General features: G+C 33.6%; 2 protein-coding genes across 2 annotated transcripts in view; one reads left to right on the top strand and one right to left on the bottom strand.

Moving 5' to 3' along the window:
- The window catches only part of LOC143045882 (putative helicase with zinc finger domain), a 61,949-nt gene extending 49,650 nt beyond the window's left edge, over nucleotides 1-12,299 (bottom strand). The window contains exon 1 of the mRNA XM_076218705.1: nucleotides 12,158-12,299. The gene's annotated coding sequence lies outside the window, so the exon portion shown is untranslated. The remainder of the gene's footprint in view (nucleotides 1-12,157) is intronic.
- LOC143045883 (uncharacterized) overlaps nucleotides 11,753-16,982 on the top strand; it is a 49,053-nt gene continuing 43,823 nt past the window's right edge. The window contains exon 1 of the mRNA XM_076218707.1: nucleotides 11,753-11,900. The gene's annotated coding sequence lies outside the window, so the exon portion shown is untranslated. The remainder of the gene's footprint in view (nucleotides 11,901-16,982) is intronic.

Below are 16,982 nucleotides of genomic sequence, written 5' to 3'. Positions count from 1 at the left end.
ACGGCTGACAAATTGGACCTCGTAATTTTAGTATTATAGATTTGAGTCTGCATCATTTTGGATCCTTCTGCACAGTACAGTCATCTGCGACCATCTGCAAATGAACGAACTGACAGTGATGACTGTACATAGTCCGGAAAGTCGTTGATAAACAGAAGGAACATGGGTGGTCTAAGTACACTTCCATGTGGAACTCCTGATTGGACAGGTGCAGTGTGAGGTGTTTTACCATCCACAACGACTCTCTGATTTCTGGAGCTTAGAAAGTCCCTGATCTATTGGTTGGCCTGCTGATATCATATAGTACTCCGCTTTGTACAGTAGTCTCTCATGGGGGAATGTATCGAATGCTTTAGAAAAATTAAGCAAGATAAGGGCAGTTTGTTCGCCGAGATCTGTATTCTTAGCCAAGTCCTGTATTGTCAGGATCAATCAATGTTTATAGAAACCGATCATTAATGATATTTGATCGTTACGATACAATATTCACTCAGATATCTCTTTACTGACATGGAAGGCACAATCGTTAATTACAATCGACGCAATCGAAAGAAAAAAAATGAACATCAGCTGTAGATACAATCAATTCTTCAATATGCTATGAATCGAAAGCCACAGTGACTGTTCAATCGTGATCGATCGATCATTAATAAGTAAATCTGCCTCTGATTGCGATTGTCTGACATATAATTTTGATACTAGAGTAACAGACCCAATTATAATATAAAAATAAAGAAATTGATCGATTTTCATTCATAAAGTAGATAAAAACCTGCCAGGTCAGTAACAGTCTATGGAAGAAGCGATTCGATAAAAACTTTTCTTATATCAACGAGCGATATTGTCTTATATCAACGAGTTGCATTGTGGGAAATTTCAGACGAATGTTAGCATTTGTACGAAGAAAGGCAGATTTCTCGGCATAAAGTAATGACTCTTTTCTTAAAACAGGGTGACATTTAACACGACATACGTCTGGTGTATAATTTCCATGAATTATTTATAATTTTATGTAATAACAAGCAAGGTGTATTTAAACTAGAAAATTGAATTTTTGAATAAATGAACCATAAATAAAATTGAGAATGGAAATGGGGAATGTGTCAAAGAGACAACAACCCGCCCAAATAAAAAACAACAGCAGAGGGTCACCAACAGGTCTTCAATGTAGCGAGAAATTCCCGCACCCGGAGGCGTCCTTCAGCTGGCCCCTAAACAAATATATACTAGTCCAGTGATAATGAACGCCATACTAATTTCCAAATTGTACACAAGAAACTAAAATTAAAATAATACAAGACTAACAAAGGCCAGAGGCTCCTGACTTGGGACAGGCGCAAAAATGCGGCGGGGTTAAACATGTTTGTGAGATCTCAACCCTCCCCCTATACCTCTAACCAATGTAGTAAAGTAAACGCATAACAATACGCACATTAAAATTCAGTTCAAGAGAAATCCGAGTCTGATGTCAGAAGATGTAAACAAAGAAAATAAACAAAATGACAATAATACATAAATAACAACAGACTACTAGCAGTTAACTGACATGCCAGCTCCAGACTTCAACTAAACTGACTGAAAGATTATGATTTCATCATATGAACATCAGGAACAATCCTTCCCGTTAGGGGTTTAGTATCATACCATCATAACATATATGAGAAGAACATAACCCGTGCATAAATGCACGATTTATCCTTTGTAGATGTACACATTCTATAAATATCATGTAGCAAATTCAGTGGAATGCAATTGAGATGAATTCAATTGTTTGCTAAGCCAAAATCACCTATAAATCAAAGATACTGTTACATTTTATTATATCAATGCGATATTTGTCTTATATCATAGCGATGATTTTTTAATATAAAAAATTCATGAATGCGATACTTTTCTAATATAACTGCTATATTTTTCTAATATAAAATGAATACGATGACACGTTACAATGCATGTCAAGAAAACTGCAAACATAATTCACAAACTTAGATCATGACCGGTTTAATGGTTTAGGATCAATATCACTAAAATTTCGTAACTGTTTAACAAAATTAACACTTACATAAACTTATTATTTCGAAAATGTTGCTTGACCCTATTGATAGTTGAAAGTGTTAACAACCTGTTCACTCTATTGTTTTCAATCACATGGTTTAACCGACTAATTCTATTTGAAGTGATGATGCAATGGCGGAATTTAAATGTTGTTGCAAATAGTCTACCGACCTATTAGATTCTAATATACTGGTCACACTGCTATAGCCTATCCACCTTGGTAATATCGAAATAGACAAAAATATCATTACTTAAAAGAAACATTCATTCAAACAATCCAATCCAATACAGCTCCAAATTACAATGAGTATTCAAATGGTAAAATGAATAATCCAAACAAACTGAAATGCACAAATACTGATGTCCCGAACTTTGAAGATAAATTGGACAACTTCAGATACAATGAAAATCAAAAATCTTGTCAAACAGAAAATGTATTTGTTATCAACATAGAAAAAAAAATATTGAGAAGGAAAACAGTTCTTTTTTTATATCAAAAACTTTTCCCGTTGATAAATCGAAATCTCTATGAACATAATCAGCTCGCCGCGTGGACGCTATTTTACATCGCGATGACCGTGAGGGCATTCCGATGTATTGTTGCCACAGAGATTTGACTTTCGTTTTTGACTAGTAACCGATCGTATAAATACTCGAACATTTCTTAGTGCAAAATAACAATCCGTATCGCTTGTTATAAATTCATTTCTTCAATGAGTACTAAAAAATAAAATGTTAAGAACACAAATAAATAAGATGTAAATGACTTTTGACGTTAGAAATGTGTATATATCTTTTCTATATTTATAAATCTAGATCGTTCAGTTTGAGGACTGGAAAGTAGTTATTTATAAGGGGATATTTTTAAAGATTTATAGATATAAGAAGATTGTGCAGGAGTTCGAATGAGACAGCTTTCCATCAAAGTAATAATTGTTTAAAGTAAACCATTATAGATCAAAGTAGGGCCTTAAACACGAAGCCTTGGCTCACAGCGAACACAACGCTATATAGGAACAAAAACATTACTAGTATTAAACCATTCAAACAGGAAAACCAACAGTCTAATTTGTAAAAAAAAAGGAGATTCAAAAGTACAGGTCAGATTTTGTCGAATCAATCTGAAAGAGGACAGTATGATTCATCTTTGTCACATGTTAGTTTCATTGTTATTAATAAAGAAAGTCTTCCATGCGTGCGTTGCGAGAATATTGGATATATATCATTTCGGTGCGTTCATTATAAAATTGGCTAAATGTTACAGTGGCGGATCCAGAGGGGGTACGCCCCCCTTTGCTAGGACTTTTTTTTTTTTTTTTTTTTTTTTGATAAAATGATTAATCAAACTTTGCCATTTCCCGTGTACCTTAGTACTCTAGTATTTAATTTTTATGCGACAATTCTTTACTTAGAAAGATATATTTTGCTGAAATTTACTGATTATCAAAGTCATGTGATTCGCTACGGTGGAGTTGACCAGTGCGTCGCTCTGTCAAATTACAGTAACACAATGCTTAGGCTGAGTGAGGATGACAATCATGACACCTTCATAGCAACAAAGTATTGACTTCTATTTCACTATACCACCAAACAGAAAGTAATACTCTATAGACTCTCACTCCACAACAAAGGAGTCATCTAACTACGAAAAACCCCAAACGCCCCAGCCTATTTTAAAATAACATAGCTGAATAATGATCCCTGGGGCAGTCATTTTAAGCTCTAGATAGATTTAAAGTCGTAAGTACGAACCAATGGATTTAAGGAGACAGACTTAGATATTTGAGAGAAAAAAATTGACTCTGATTTTTGCCATGTTTGCTGTAATGTCTGACCGGAATGTCTGTTTCGCCGAACTGATATATGGAATACTTTTTTCAAGACCAGACTGCAACCTGCCTGCTGGCTGTGGCCTTTATGAAAAAATTCTGGTCGTATCTGGATTGAAAACAAAAATCTTGTCCACCTTTTTGCTATTAGAAATGAATATTTCCAACAGAATTGTATGGCATTAAATGAACATGATGAATAAAACGGGCATATTTTTTTGTGGCAGGGGTTTTAATGTCTGACCGGAATGTTCTTATATGATAGACAAAAAATAGGGAGAATACAGCATCGAAAATGTTCAACCCTATAAACACCTTTACAGCAACTACAAAATATGCCCCACGCCAGGAACGTTTTTTTTTAAAAAAGTGCATATTACTTTATTTTATGTTTTTACCCCAAAAAAGGGCTAAAAAAAAATTCGCCCTGCTCCGCTCGGCGATCTTTAAAAATTTCGCCCCCCCCCCCTTTCCAAAATCCTGGATCCGCCCCTGTGTTGTATATGTGAACAATCCGATTTTGATACTTAGCTATTTGATTACGACATTGTTTATTAAACCCTTATTTGATTAGTTTTGCTTCCAAAACCAATCGAGAAATTTGTAAGATGTTATAAAAAACAATTTGAATTTACACAATGGTCTTAAAACTGCTTATTTACATACAATACTACTAAGAAGTGAAATCACAAAAATACTGAACTCCGAGAAAAATTCAAAACAGAAAGTCCCTTATCAAATGGTAAATTTAAATGATAAAACACACCAAACGAATGGATAGCAACTGTCATATTTTTGACTCGGTACTGGCATTTTCAAATTTTTTAAAATGGTGGATTGAACCTGGTTTTATAGCGCTTAACCTCTCTCGTGTATGACAGTCTCATCAAATTCTGTCATTTGTTTATTTATGTATATAAGAAAAACACAGCACTTCAAATTTTACACGGACATAAACTTGAGTTTCTAACTAACTTCTGAATGTATATTATATTTAGAATCAATTATTGTTTATACTTGAACAATAAGTTTTAAATTTAAGTTAGTATTTTCTTAATTTTTCGTTGCCGAAAACAACATTTTCCGCAGAATGTCTGCATATTTACAATCTTTGTGATTTTAGACAATATCGCTATCTATAATACTAAAATAACGAGGTCCAATTTGTCAGCCGTCATCGGGTAAAAAAGACAAATCAGAGAATTCAACTTTGTATATAACTAATATAGGACAATGGTGTAGATTAAAAATTACACCACTCCACACCCTTTTGTTTTCCACATAAATAATACTAGAACACACCCGTGATATCGCGGGTCCGTGACTGAATTAAAGTATATAACTATGCGCAAGCCTTATTTTAGTATTACTTTTTATCTGATAAAGTCATGCCGATTATAAGATACACAGTTTTCTCTGCTTTCAAATCTTTCTGTTTGAACCCGTCGAACTGGAACTTATCAATTATTGGTAATATTAATTATTTGGATAACAAAAGGTCCTGGAATGGAGTATTTTTTAATCAACAGCATTGTCCTATGTTAGTTATAAATAAAGTTGAATTCTTTGATTCACTGTTTTATGTCAAGCCCGCTAACAAATTGAAAACGGTTCCTATATACACCTTATTTTTAGTCCAGATTTTTAGTATTCGTATTGTTATCTTAGAAAGTCTTACTGATTAAAATACTACAATAGGTAACAATTTGACAATGATTGAATTTAGTAGTGTCAACCCTGTGATTATGATCCGTGTATATAGCATAATCCTAAATACACCGTTTGGTGGTGCACCTGTTAGATGCAGAACGTACAGATAAGGTAATAGGTAACAGGTGAATATACTTTTGGTATCGGTATCGGACCTGACCCGGAACTTCTTAATTATTGGCAATATTAATTACGTGGAAAACAAAAGGGCCTGGAGTGGTGTAATTTTTAATCTACACCTTTGTACTATATTAGTTATATATAAAGCTGAATTCTTTGATTCGTCGTTTTTACGTGATGACGGCTGACAAATTGGACCTCGTAATTTTAGTATTATAGATGATCATAGATAGCCAATAATAAAACAAGTTCCGGGTCGAATCCGATACCGATACCAATAGTATATTCACCTGCTACCTATTACCTTATCTGTACGTTCCGCATCTGACAGGCGCACCACCAAACGGTGTATTTGGGATTTTGCTGGTCATAATCACAGGGTTGACACTACTAAATAAATCATTGTCAATTTGTTCCCTATTGTAGTATTTTAATCAGTAAGACTTTCTAAGATAACAATGCGAATACTAAAAATCTGGACTTAAAATAAGGCGTATAGGTACAGTTTTCAATTTGTTAGCGGGCATGACGTAAAACAGCGAATAAAAGAATTCAACTTTATTTACAATGCTGTTGATTAAAAATTACTCCATTCCAGGACCTTTGGTTTTCCAATTAATTAATATTACCAATAATTAATAAGTTCCAGGTCGATGGGTTCAAACAAAAAGATTTTGAAAGCAGAGAAAACTATGTATCTTTGACTTATAATCGACATGACTTTATCAGATGACAATACCAATACTAAAATAAGGCTTACGCATAGTTATATACTTTAATCCAGTCACGGACCCGCGATATCACGGGTGTGTTCTAGTGTGATATAAGAAAAGTTTTTATCGATACGCTTCTTCCATAGAATGAGTAATTTATTTATCTTTATTAAACTTGTGGAGAATTTATTTTTAGAATATTCTCATTTTTGTTATTTTTGTTGTAAAGTTTGAGCAGCAATAAATTTTGTGAAAAGATACAAAATAATCCTTTTACAATAGAATATTTTGTATACCAAAAAATATCTGCCTATCATCCGTCCTATAACTTTATAAGGTTGACACGTGCCAAAATTTAATCTGTGTACTTGTATTCTGTATAGTAGCCAGTCAACCACAAACTGAGCGTGTGGCGATGAATACCTTTGAAAAGATAGTTTGTTTGGTTCTAATTATTTATCAAAAATACAATTAAAAACGATACACATCGAAACACTAATTAATTGTACGAATGAATGAATCTTTATTGCATTAGCAACAACATTACGTTAGCATAATACAATATACATATACGACAAATATGACAGAATACAGAAAACAATTGAATAAATTAAATAATGCAGAGATAACTTATAATAATATGAGTAATATATTAACTGATAATTTGCAATCTTAGTTTCCATGCAGCTTTAAGATAATTACATAGATTTTTATTTAAGCTTTTTGACCCAGGTTGTAACAGAAAAATTAGTTTTCGTGTATTTGGCCATGAACAATAATACTTTGGCAAAAAAATTACATCTAAGTGTTCTATATGCAGGACAAATCAACACAAAATGATATTCATCTTCAATATTATTCATTTTACAACATCTACAAATACGATTGTCTCTAGGAATATTGTCATAGCGACCTGTTTCTAAATATAATTTCAAGCTTCCACTACGTAGTTTTGTAAGTATATTGGTATTAAAATCATATTGTAAATAATTCTCCAAACAAAAATCTAGTTTGAAACATTTATAGATAGACAGTTTTTCACAAGCATTAATATTAGCATACCAGCTTTGATAATATTGATCGTTGATACGTGATTTAATAAGGTCAAATGACACATTCATGTGATCCTGGTTAATCCATATATAATTCAAACCTAAACTAAACAAAAGTTCTCTTACATTGGATGCCCAGTTTGTTTTTCCATTAGTATCATCAATACATAAAACTTTATATACATCATACACAATATTTGGTTGGTCCTTAATTAAATGCAACCAAATTGAATATTTAACAATTTCTATATTTTCTTGAAATAAACATCGGAAAAACACTGTTGACTTGGACCAATGAATACTCTTTTCATCGAGTTGATTAAAGATGATAGAGCTCTAGCTCCTTGTTGTGCCATTCTTTTTTGAGTTTGAACAAATTTACCACTGAAATGTAGCAGCATACCAAGATATATATATGATTTGACGATTTCAAGTTCTTGACCTTCGAAATAAAAAAAGGTCAGTTACGGGCTTCCAACCATTTCGAAAAACGACAAATTTTGTTTTGTCCGTATTTACAGTTATATTCCATCTCCTACAGTAGAATGAAAAAAATTTGCAATGCATCGGGAGACTTTGCTAGCAGAACTGTATCGTCAGCAAATAAAATCAAATATATGAGGTAACCATTAAGTTCGAACATGTCACCATTGTTATCAACTTGTATATCACTGATTATATCGTTAATGAAAAATAGGAACAAGAGAGGCGAGAGTGGTTCCCCTTGTTTAACTCCAAGAAAATTTACAAACGCATCAGATAAGCCGTCTTTCGTTCTAATTCGTAGACCCACAATTTCATATACTGCTTTGATAATTGTTATAAATTTCCCACTGACTCCACTTTGTAATAACTTGTACCAGAGAATTCTCCGAATAACCTTATCAAAGGCTTTGCGGAAATCGACAAAAGCACAATAAACTTTAGACTTCTGGTGTAATATGTGTGATATGATTCCATGTAATATGACATCAACAGTTGACTGGCCTGGTCGAAATCCGAACTGATTGTCAATAAGCGTTTCTTCATCATCGGCCCAATTGATCAATCTGTTAGTCAAAATAGATGTAAAAATTTTTGACATCACACTAACTAGAATTATAGGACGGTAATTATTTGGGTCGGATAAGTTTCCACTTTTTGGAACTGTTATAAGGATTCCTTCTGTCCAAAATCCGGGAAAATTCCCCTATTGAATATGAAATCAAAAAGCATTTTCAAAATAGGAGCAAAAAAGTTCTGCCCGGCAATAAACATTTCATTAATAATATTGTCACTTCCCCCACTTTTTCCAGTTTTAAGTTTTGAGATAGACTGCAGAATTTCATTTTCGGAGATTTCATTGTCCAGTGAATCTATAACAATGTCATTTAAAAACGAGTTAAATTCAATCAGATTTATAACTTCTTCGCAGATATCAGGAGGGTTTCCACCAAGTAACTCTTAGAAATGTTTAATAAGTAAGTCACTGTCAGCAAGACATTTATTTTTGTTCATTGGTTTAAATGCCGACCAAAATTTTCGAGGGTCAGATTTGGCAAATTGACAGAGTTCCTGACCTTTAGCTCGCTTATAGTTAATCACCGCCAACCGTTAATTGTAGAAACCAATTGTAGACTTTAAAGTAAAATTTGAGTAGATCTCAATTTTACCGTAAGCATCAAAGAGTAATTAGAATGTAAATTACGCTTAAGCGTGTGACAATTAACTTAAGAATTATGTACCCTTGTGTTGATTCAATGTTACATTCTTTATTTACTTTAACAATACAATTTATCAGTATAATATGCATAACTAGTATCTCAATTGTTTGTAAAACAATTGAAAGGCAGGGCCGTAAATTGCCTTCTCTATAGGGGGAGGCAGTTGAGGTTCGCCGAGCGGAGGGAGGCGAAAAATTTTGTGGACCTTTTTATCGGCAGAAAATGCAATGTACTTCCCCAGAATTCACCTCTTGTTAAATTTATATAATATTTCAATAAATAAGCGCCTGGAATATATTGAGAATATTTATTATTCAAAGTTAGATCACGTGTGCGGTTAAAGTAAGATTTTTTTATCCTTTTTCCTGCTTTATGACTCTTCAAAAGCTATTATTACTAAGTTTTAGGGAACCAATTTGCGTACTTCAAATGAAATGCCCCCTGAAGTTGCAAATTGAATATTTTTTTTATGGTTTATCAGGTTTTTTGGCTGTCCAAATGGAGCTATTTTACTTCATTTCAAAGACACAATTTTCAAACCTTAAAATGAAAATGCATACTTAACAAAACTTTAATTATCAAATTCAAATTATTATAGCGTAACACAGGTTGTTTACACTGAAAGTTTTATTTGGTTAGGCTTTGTCTAATGCAAAAGGGAATTTTCTGTGCCTGGTCGAATCCCATCTCTTTAGCACTTATATGCATTCAATATTGCAACATTGTGACTTCTATGTAGATGTATGTGAATTGCATAGAGAGACTACACAATCTGCTTTCCGTCATTGTTCCATGTTTTAATTGCATGACATTGCGTTTGAATGCTTGCTCTATCGAATATTTTTACCCAACCTCCTTAATAGGCATAAGAGTAACAACCAGTACTATTAAAATAAAGCATGATTTTAACCATTTGTTTGGTTTTTTTTAGTGTTTTTTCTTCATTTTTTCTCTTTTTTTTCTCGGTTTGCAATAGGAGGCAACTGCCTACATGCCTCTATGTAATTTACGGCCCTGAAAGGTCTTTCCTGTAAAAGTGATGTTTTCGTAATGTACTTTGCACGACCTTTCGTTTGATTTACGACAATCATACCTTCTGAAACTTTTCACTTTTTACACTTAATGACCTCATCCGCCTACATTTTCGAGATCGGAAGTATGATATATGTAACATAGATTTGATGATCTTTCATTCGATATGCGACAACGCCATGTTCTAGAAAGTTTGCCGATTTTTGCACTTAATAACCCCATCCAACTCATTTTTGGAGGTCAGGAATTTTATGTTTGAAATGAACACGTAATGACCTTTCATTTGATATACAACAACCTTATCTTAAATCTTTATTGTTTGCACTCATTGACCCCACCCAACCCATTTTTGGGGAAGGTCAATTTTAAATTTGAAATGTACGCTTTATGTTCTTTCATTTGATATGCGACAACCTTACCATCTGAAAAAATTGAATTTTTGCACTAAATGACCCCACCCTTCCCCCTGGGATGAAAAAGGGGTTTAAAATTTTCATTTTTAAGTAGAGTTTGTTGAGACCTTCAATGTGATATATCAAATATAGCAGCATGACAAAATGACTCCATTTGACAAAGTGCCAAAAATGATGCAATATCAACTATATAAATAGAAGTTATGAAACTTACAAAGTCAAAAAAAAAAAATGATTTTTTTTTTTCATTGAATGTTTCGGTATTTGGTCAAACATGTTAAACTCTTCAATTTCATAAAATTTCAAGTGGAAACCTGTTGTTGGTTAAAAAATACATGCCTCCGCTTGCAAAACTTCAAACTAAATTATCTCTGAAAGTACAGCAGATATCTCAAATCTGATAAGTGATAAATGATCTGCACTTAAAGGACAACATTGTACAAAAAAAATTGGGACAATTCCATAGTTAATCAAAGGTCACAATGAATCATCAAATATTTGATACAATACCAAACTTGAGAACAGGAAGTCGTAGAGACACAACACTACCACCATTCAACTCAGGACCACTTGACCTTTCAATTGTCACAAGGTCAAGGTCATAGTACACTTTGAAGGTCAAGGTAAAATTTCATCATGAGCTGACATTGACCTCAAATTGAAGGTCTTAAAATACAGTTCATTTTTGCAGTTTATAGTAGGTTGCTATCTGTTACCTTTCAACAGATATACACACAAAACTATACTTTAAAGAAATTATTTGTCCTGGCAGATTTTTTACCTTTAAAGATGAAGAAAAATAAAAATTATAGTTTTTTAAAATGAATATTCCATAAACTTTACAATCGTATAAAAATATTATGCTATACAGTTGTTTTATAAAAAATATTTCAATTATAAGTAAACTTTTCTCGGCAATTTCAGCCATTTTTTTCTTAAAAATAATATAAGTAAATATCCTGTTCTTCATTATACAATTCAATGTACCAATATGTGGAGTTAAACAAAAGTTACAGATAAAAACGTATCGAAAAAAAAACTGTCCTGGTTTTATTTGTCCTGTTAATAGACCTTCCCATGTTTTTGGTACTTTGGATATACCAGATCAAATATCCGTCCTCAGATCCAATTCACTAAATACTGTGTCCAACGATGTTTCACGAGAATATACGAGAGGATTTTCCAGAATGACGCCATATGCAAGGCTAACACAATGTGAATGTCACGACTTTTTTTAGAATTAGAACTTATTGGCTGTATTTATACGATACATGTAAGTTTGTTTTACACTATAGACTCAATCTTAACGGATTAACCAGGACGGCATGTCACGATAAGTTGTATGTTCCGGTGTAACTTCTTTATTTTTTAACCAAATTTACATGGCTTACAAAGTAACATACCTCTCAAATGATTTCTAGCAACAGTTCCTCAATCCTGCCTAAGGACAACTACATGCAAGAGACGGGTGCAACAATTTTAAATCAATAAACTACTGAAATAATCATCATATAGAAAAATAGACAATACCTGTTCGGCTGTTGTTTTTTTATAATCAGTACGTCAGTAGGCAGTACAGAAGTTATGGTCAGATCATGTTTTTGTATCCAGGTGTGTTGATAAGTCGTTATCCTAAGGCTATTTTTTTCTTATTTTTTTCTGTAGACTTATCTTTCATTTTTTATTACCATGCATTGTCAAGCTTGGTAACTCTCAATTGTTTCTTAGTAACTCAATGTACAATGCTGTCCCCATACTGAACCTTCTGACCTTGTTTGTTTACAATCAAATTTCAATGGCGTCAAAATCACGTGATGTCAATTCGTTCTACCCAATCAAATTGCTCTACCTGTCTACTGTCAATTAGGGAATTTTTCAGTCTACAGCAATTATGTTATTTCTTTGTGGGATATTGCTTTAAAATAGTTTGCAATAATTTTGGGTTTTATTCAACAGGAAACCTCATTTTTTGCCATCCCTTTCGACATAAATGGAATTTTGTATGAATATTTACCTACAGTCATGATGGTCAGAATATCGATCTTTTTATAATGAATAAAAAAAAAAAATCCATGAAAAATAAATGTAAATTGTTTGTTATTAACCTACTCTATATTCCTGTACAAAATTATGGCATGGACATCGTTTTTTCATATAGTTTCCTCTCATTTTGGTTGGGCTTTTTTTGCGGGAAAATCACGAAAGACATAAGGAGCATGTCATTTTAAAATTCCTAAAAATACGATTTGCTTGACCTATATATATTGCCTGCCACAAGATTGATGTACACAAAGCAATGGAGGCCGGAAGTGGGATTTGGTGAAGTTCTAGAATGTTTTTAGACATGCAGAAGTCGGGATTGAATCGGGCATTAGAAAATTGGCATTTTTCAGCAATAATTGAGAACAACAATGAAAACTTACCTTAAGAAATATTTTTTTTATTCAAAATTGCAGAAAAAACGTATTCTGCACTGTTTTTCTATGCCGGAAGTAGCATAGTGACGTCACTGCATAGTTTCCCCGTGTGTTAAGTTCAAACACAAATACCTAACGAACTGACAAGATGAACGATTTAAGACTACGGTAGGATATACTGACTGACTAAAGAAACGCAACACCTAAATAAATCAGATGTTATCAAATTAAATGAGTAATATACTAGCCACAAGAAGAAACGATACCCAGATTTTATCAAAAATATCTATTTTATTTTTCAACAATGTTATTTGAGTTTTGTATTTTATGGAACAATAACATAAAAGCATACAAACTTAACAAAGATAACAGTTACGTTAACAATTCATCTTCCTTATTGCACGGATTGTTTGAAGATGTCTTTGAAAAAACTAAAAGTTGAGAAGTTAATATTGTGTATGGCCACCTCTTGCGTTGATATTCAGATAACAGCAGTCAATTTCCGAAGCATTGATCCAATCAAACGCTGAATAAATGCTTTCTTCCACCAAGGCGGCTCGTAGCTGGTTGGCTGATATGGGTGGCTGGTGACATCTGCGTATGCATTTGTCAAGTTCATCCCATAAATATTCAATGGGTGATAAATCTGGCCATGGAAGAATGACAATGTTATTCTGCCCAAGATATAGTGTGCATACTCTTGCCACTTGGCACCAGCATTGTCCTGTTGAAAAGTATGCTGATTCCCATGCCTTGCAATAAATGGTTGTACAATTGGAGAAAGAATTTTGTGACGATAACGAACTCCAGTAAGACTTCCATTTATGAACTTCAAGTCAGTGTGTCCACAATGCGTGATTCCTGTCCAAACCATCACACCACCACCACCAAAGCGATCACATTCATGCACACATGCGTCTGCAGAACGTTCATTTTGCCGTCTGTACACTCTCATTCTTCCATCACTTCTACGTAAGCAAAATCTAGACTCATCACTAAAAATGACGTTTTGTAACACGGTTCCTCAGTGTTCTCCCCAGGATTTTTTTAAGGCGCAAAATTCAAGGGCACGTAACTCTTTTTTTAGAGTGAACTTTTGTAATCTTAAGCAATTAGTCATAAATCATGACATGCAATATAAATTTTCATGCATTGTGTTGTGTTGAATAATGCAGAGTACTAATGAATTACAAGAATATATGAAATAAATTGATTTTAAACACACAAGTTATTTATATTCAGTCAATTAAAGAAGTCAAAATATAAATATTCATCTCTGTACTCTCTGCTCCTTCTAGGGTTATTGGTTCAAGATAGTGTTATTTTGTTGAACTATCTGTTCCTCAACATTGTCTTTATCCTCTTTAGGGTTGAAAACCCCCTCTCATAATAACTTTTGCTTATACCCCCTTTAACATTTCTAAGCCATGAAAACTCAGTGAACCACTTGTCACTGAAACCAGAAACATGGTGCTTGCTGTTATCACTTGCCATAACTTAAGCTCGGTTGGGATTGGGAGAAGCAATGCCATCTGCTTATAATACTGACGGTGCTGTATACGTATTCCCCTTTACATTAGAAATCATTGGTCTGAAAAACAAAACTTTTACTTCTGCTTAGAAGTCACCCTTTGTTATTTGCAGAGAACATGTTTATTCAGAATTATTGAAATCGAATATGGTTTAGATATTTGGTATACAACTTTTTAGATAAAAAAGTCTTTATTAAAATATTTTAATGAACAGCTGAACATTTTCCGTAGTTTGACATTACGCTTCCATGTGTATTATTGTTAAAACCTATCTTTGACAGGTAGATATAAACGAAACTTTACAAATTCGTTAAAGTTAAGACCATTGAAATTATTTACACAGAAGCTGCGGCGATTCTACCCATGTTGATTGGATTGTCACATATTTCCCGACGGACGGATTCAATTCGATGTTCAGTGATCATTTTATTTCTAAAAACATGACAGTTTGAGACGATTTGAGCTTGCAATCAACATTTTTTCACTTTCTATTAATTTAAACCACTCCTCGTTATCTTTATTCAAAGTTTATTTAAATTTTTTCAACTACAAATACTCTCATTCATAATTTTCATCGTAAATATCTTTAGCAATGTGTATTCAAATTTATCACGTGTATTCAATACCTTCATTGGTCATGTATAAATAGATTCTTCTTCTCGACCAATGAAAAAATTCGTTATTTAAATGGTCAAGTAATCACACACACGATGTGTAAATACAATGTATTTGCGATCTATTTCTTCAATTTCTGCACTGAAGTTTTTAATTTTTTAATTCTCTTCTGAAAATACCGATTTTCTTGATGATCATTTACGCTATTACATGATAACATAGTCCGATAAGGCTGAGATAAGCGTGGCTCAGGTAAAACTAATTATCAGTTATTGCGTAACACTGACCGACCACTCAGCGGTGATCAGCAACTTGACAATTTTAACCAACACTTATAATGAAAATGTGAAAATTAACATGCTGCGGGATCAAGTATTAAGGGACAGCGCCCAATTAAGACGCTGCGGGATCTACGAAAATATTATGAAGGCGCTGCGGCACCGCAGCGTCATATCGGCCTGGGGAGAACACTGTTCCTATACAAACGTGCATTTGCCCAATGTAGCCTCGCACGTCGATGACGCTGTTTTAAAATGGCTCCTACTAATAGACATCGTGAACGCAAACCAACCTCTCTTAGCCTATTGTGTACAGTTTGGGCGGATATCCTTAGATTATGTCTCCCAGGTGTTTGTCTTGCGGTAATAGTTGCTGGCAAAAACCGATCCCTGAGGTGAGTGAATCTTAATCGACGGTCTTGGCATAATATCGTTTCTCTTGGACGTCCACTACGTCGTCTGTCATTAGAGGACACAGTCTGTGTTGAACAACTCATTAATCTATTTATAAATTATTGTCAATTTGGAAACACCAAAATTGTTTGCAACGTCAATATGGCGCATACCTGCTTGTATCATTCCCACTGCTCTTTCACGCTCATTTTGGCCTAGACATGGCATTTGAAACCGGCTTTTTTGGATGTCACCTTCAATCACCTTTTGTTTACCTGTGTTGACCGGATATTAAATCACCCTCATTAAATTTAAAACCCGTGTTCGGACGACACAAATGTGGTTCCGCTCAAAAATACGCCAAAATGACGTTGTTTTTCAATAAAACAAAAACAAAAGTGCAGTAACCTATGGACTTATGATTGTTTTCGAATTTACAACTAGTTACAATACATTTTTTTTTTATACTAAAAATTATTATGTAAAAAAATTTGGTATCGTTTCTTTTTCTGTCTAGTATATATTACAAATTCATGGTATATATGAATATTTAATCAATCTTTCAATCTTTAAGACAAAATTTACTGTCAATCGAGAAACCTATGACATAATGTTTCATGTCAAAGTAATGAGGTACACACTTACAGTATGGTTTTAAATCTTCAGTATCGGATGTGGCCACTGTTGTTCCACAGGACAGCTTCTAATCTTGTTTGCATTCATGATTAATTGACAAAGGTTTCTGACTGTTCTGCGGGGATATATCTTGTAATGCGATACCAATTTCAGCCGGGGTAGTTGGCAGATTCGGACGAGAACGAATGTGTCTGTCCAACTCATCCCACATGTGTTCAAAAGGATTTAAGTGGTGAAAGAGCAGGCTATTCCAGAACATCTACTCCATTCAAATTCAAAAAGTCTCGAGTAAATCTAATGGTATGTGCACATGCATTATCATGTTGGAATGACAATTGATTTAACTGTCTATGACATCGTAGCTCTAAAACGACAACTGGCTGCAAAATTTCATTAATATAGGGTCTAGCTGTTAATGTCCCATTGGCAATAACCAACCATGTCCAAAAATTTGTGTTAAAAGCGCCCATACCATTACATCTCC

Source organism: Mytilus galloprovincialis, chromosome 9 (genome assembly GCF_965363235.1).
Source record: "Mytilus galloprovincialis chromosome 9, xbMytGall1.hap1.1, whole genome shotgun sequence".
Taxonomy (NCBI): domain Eukaryota; kingdom Metazoa; phylum Mollusca; class Bivalvia; order Mytilida; family Mytilidae; genus Mytilus; species Mytilus galloprovincialis.
This window is presented reverse-complemented; position numbering and strand designations above follow the sequence as displayed.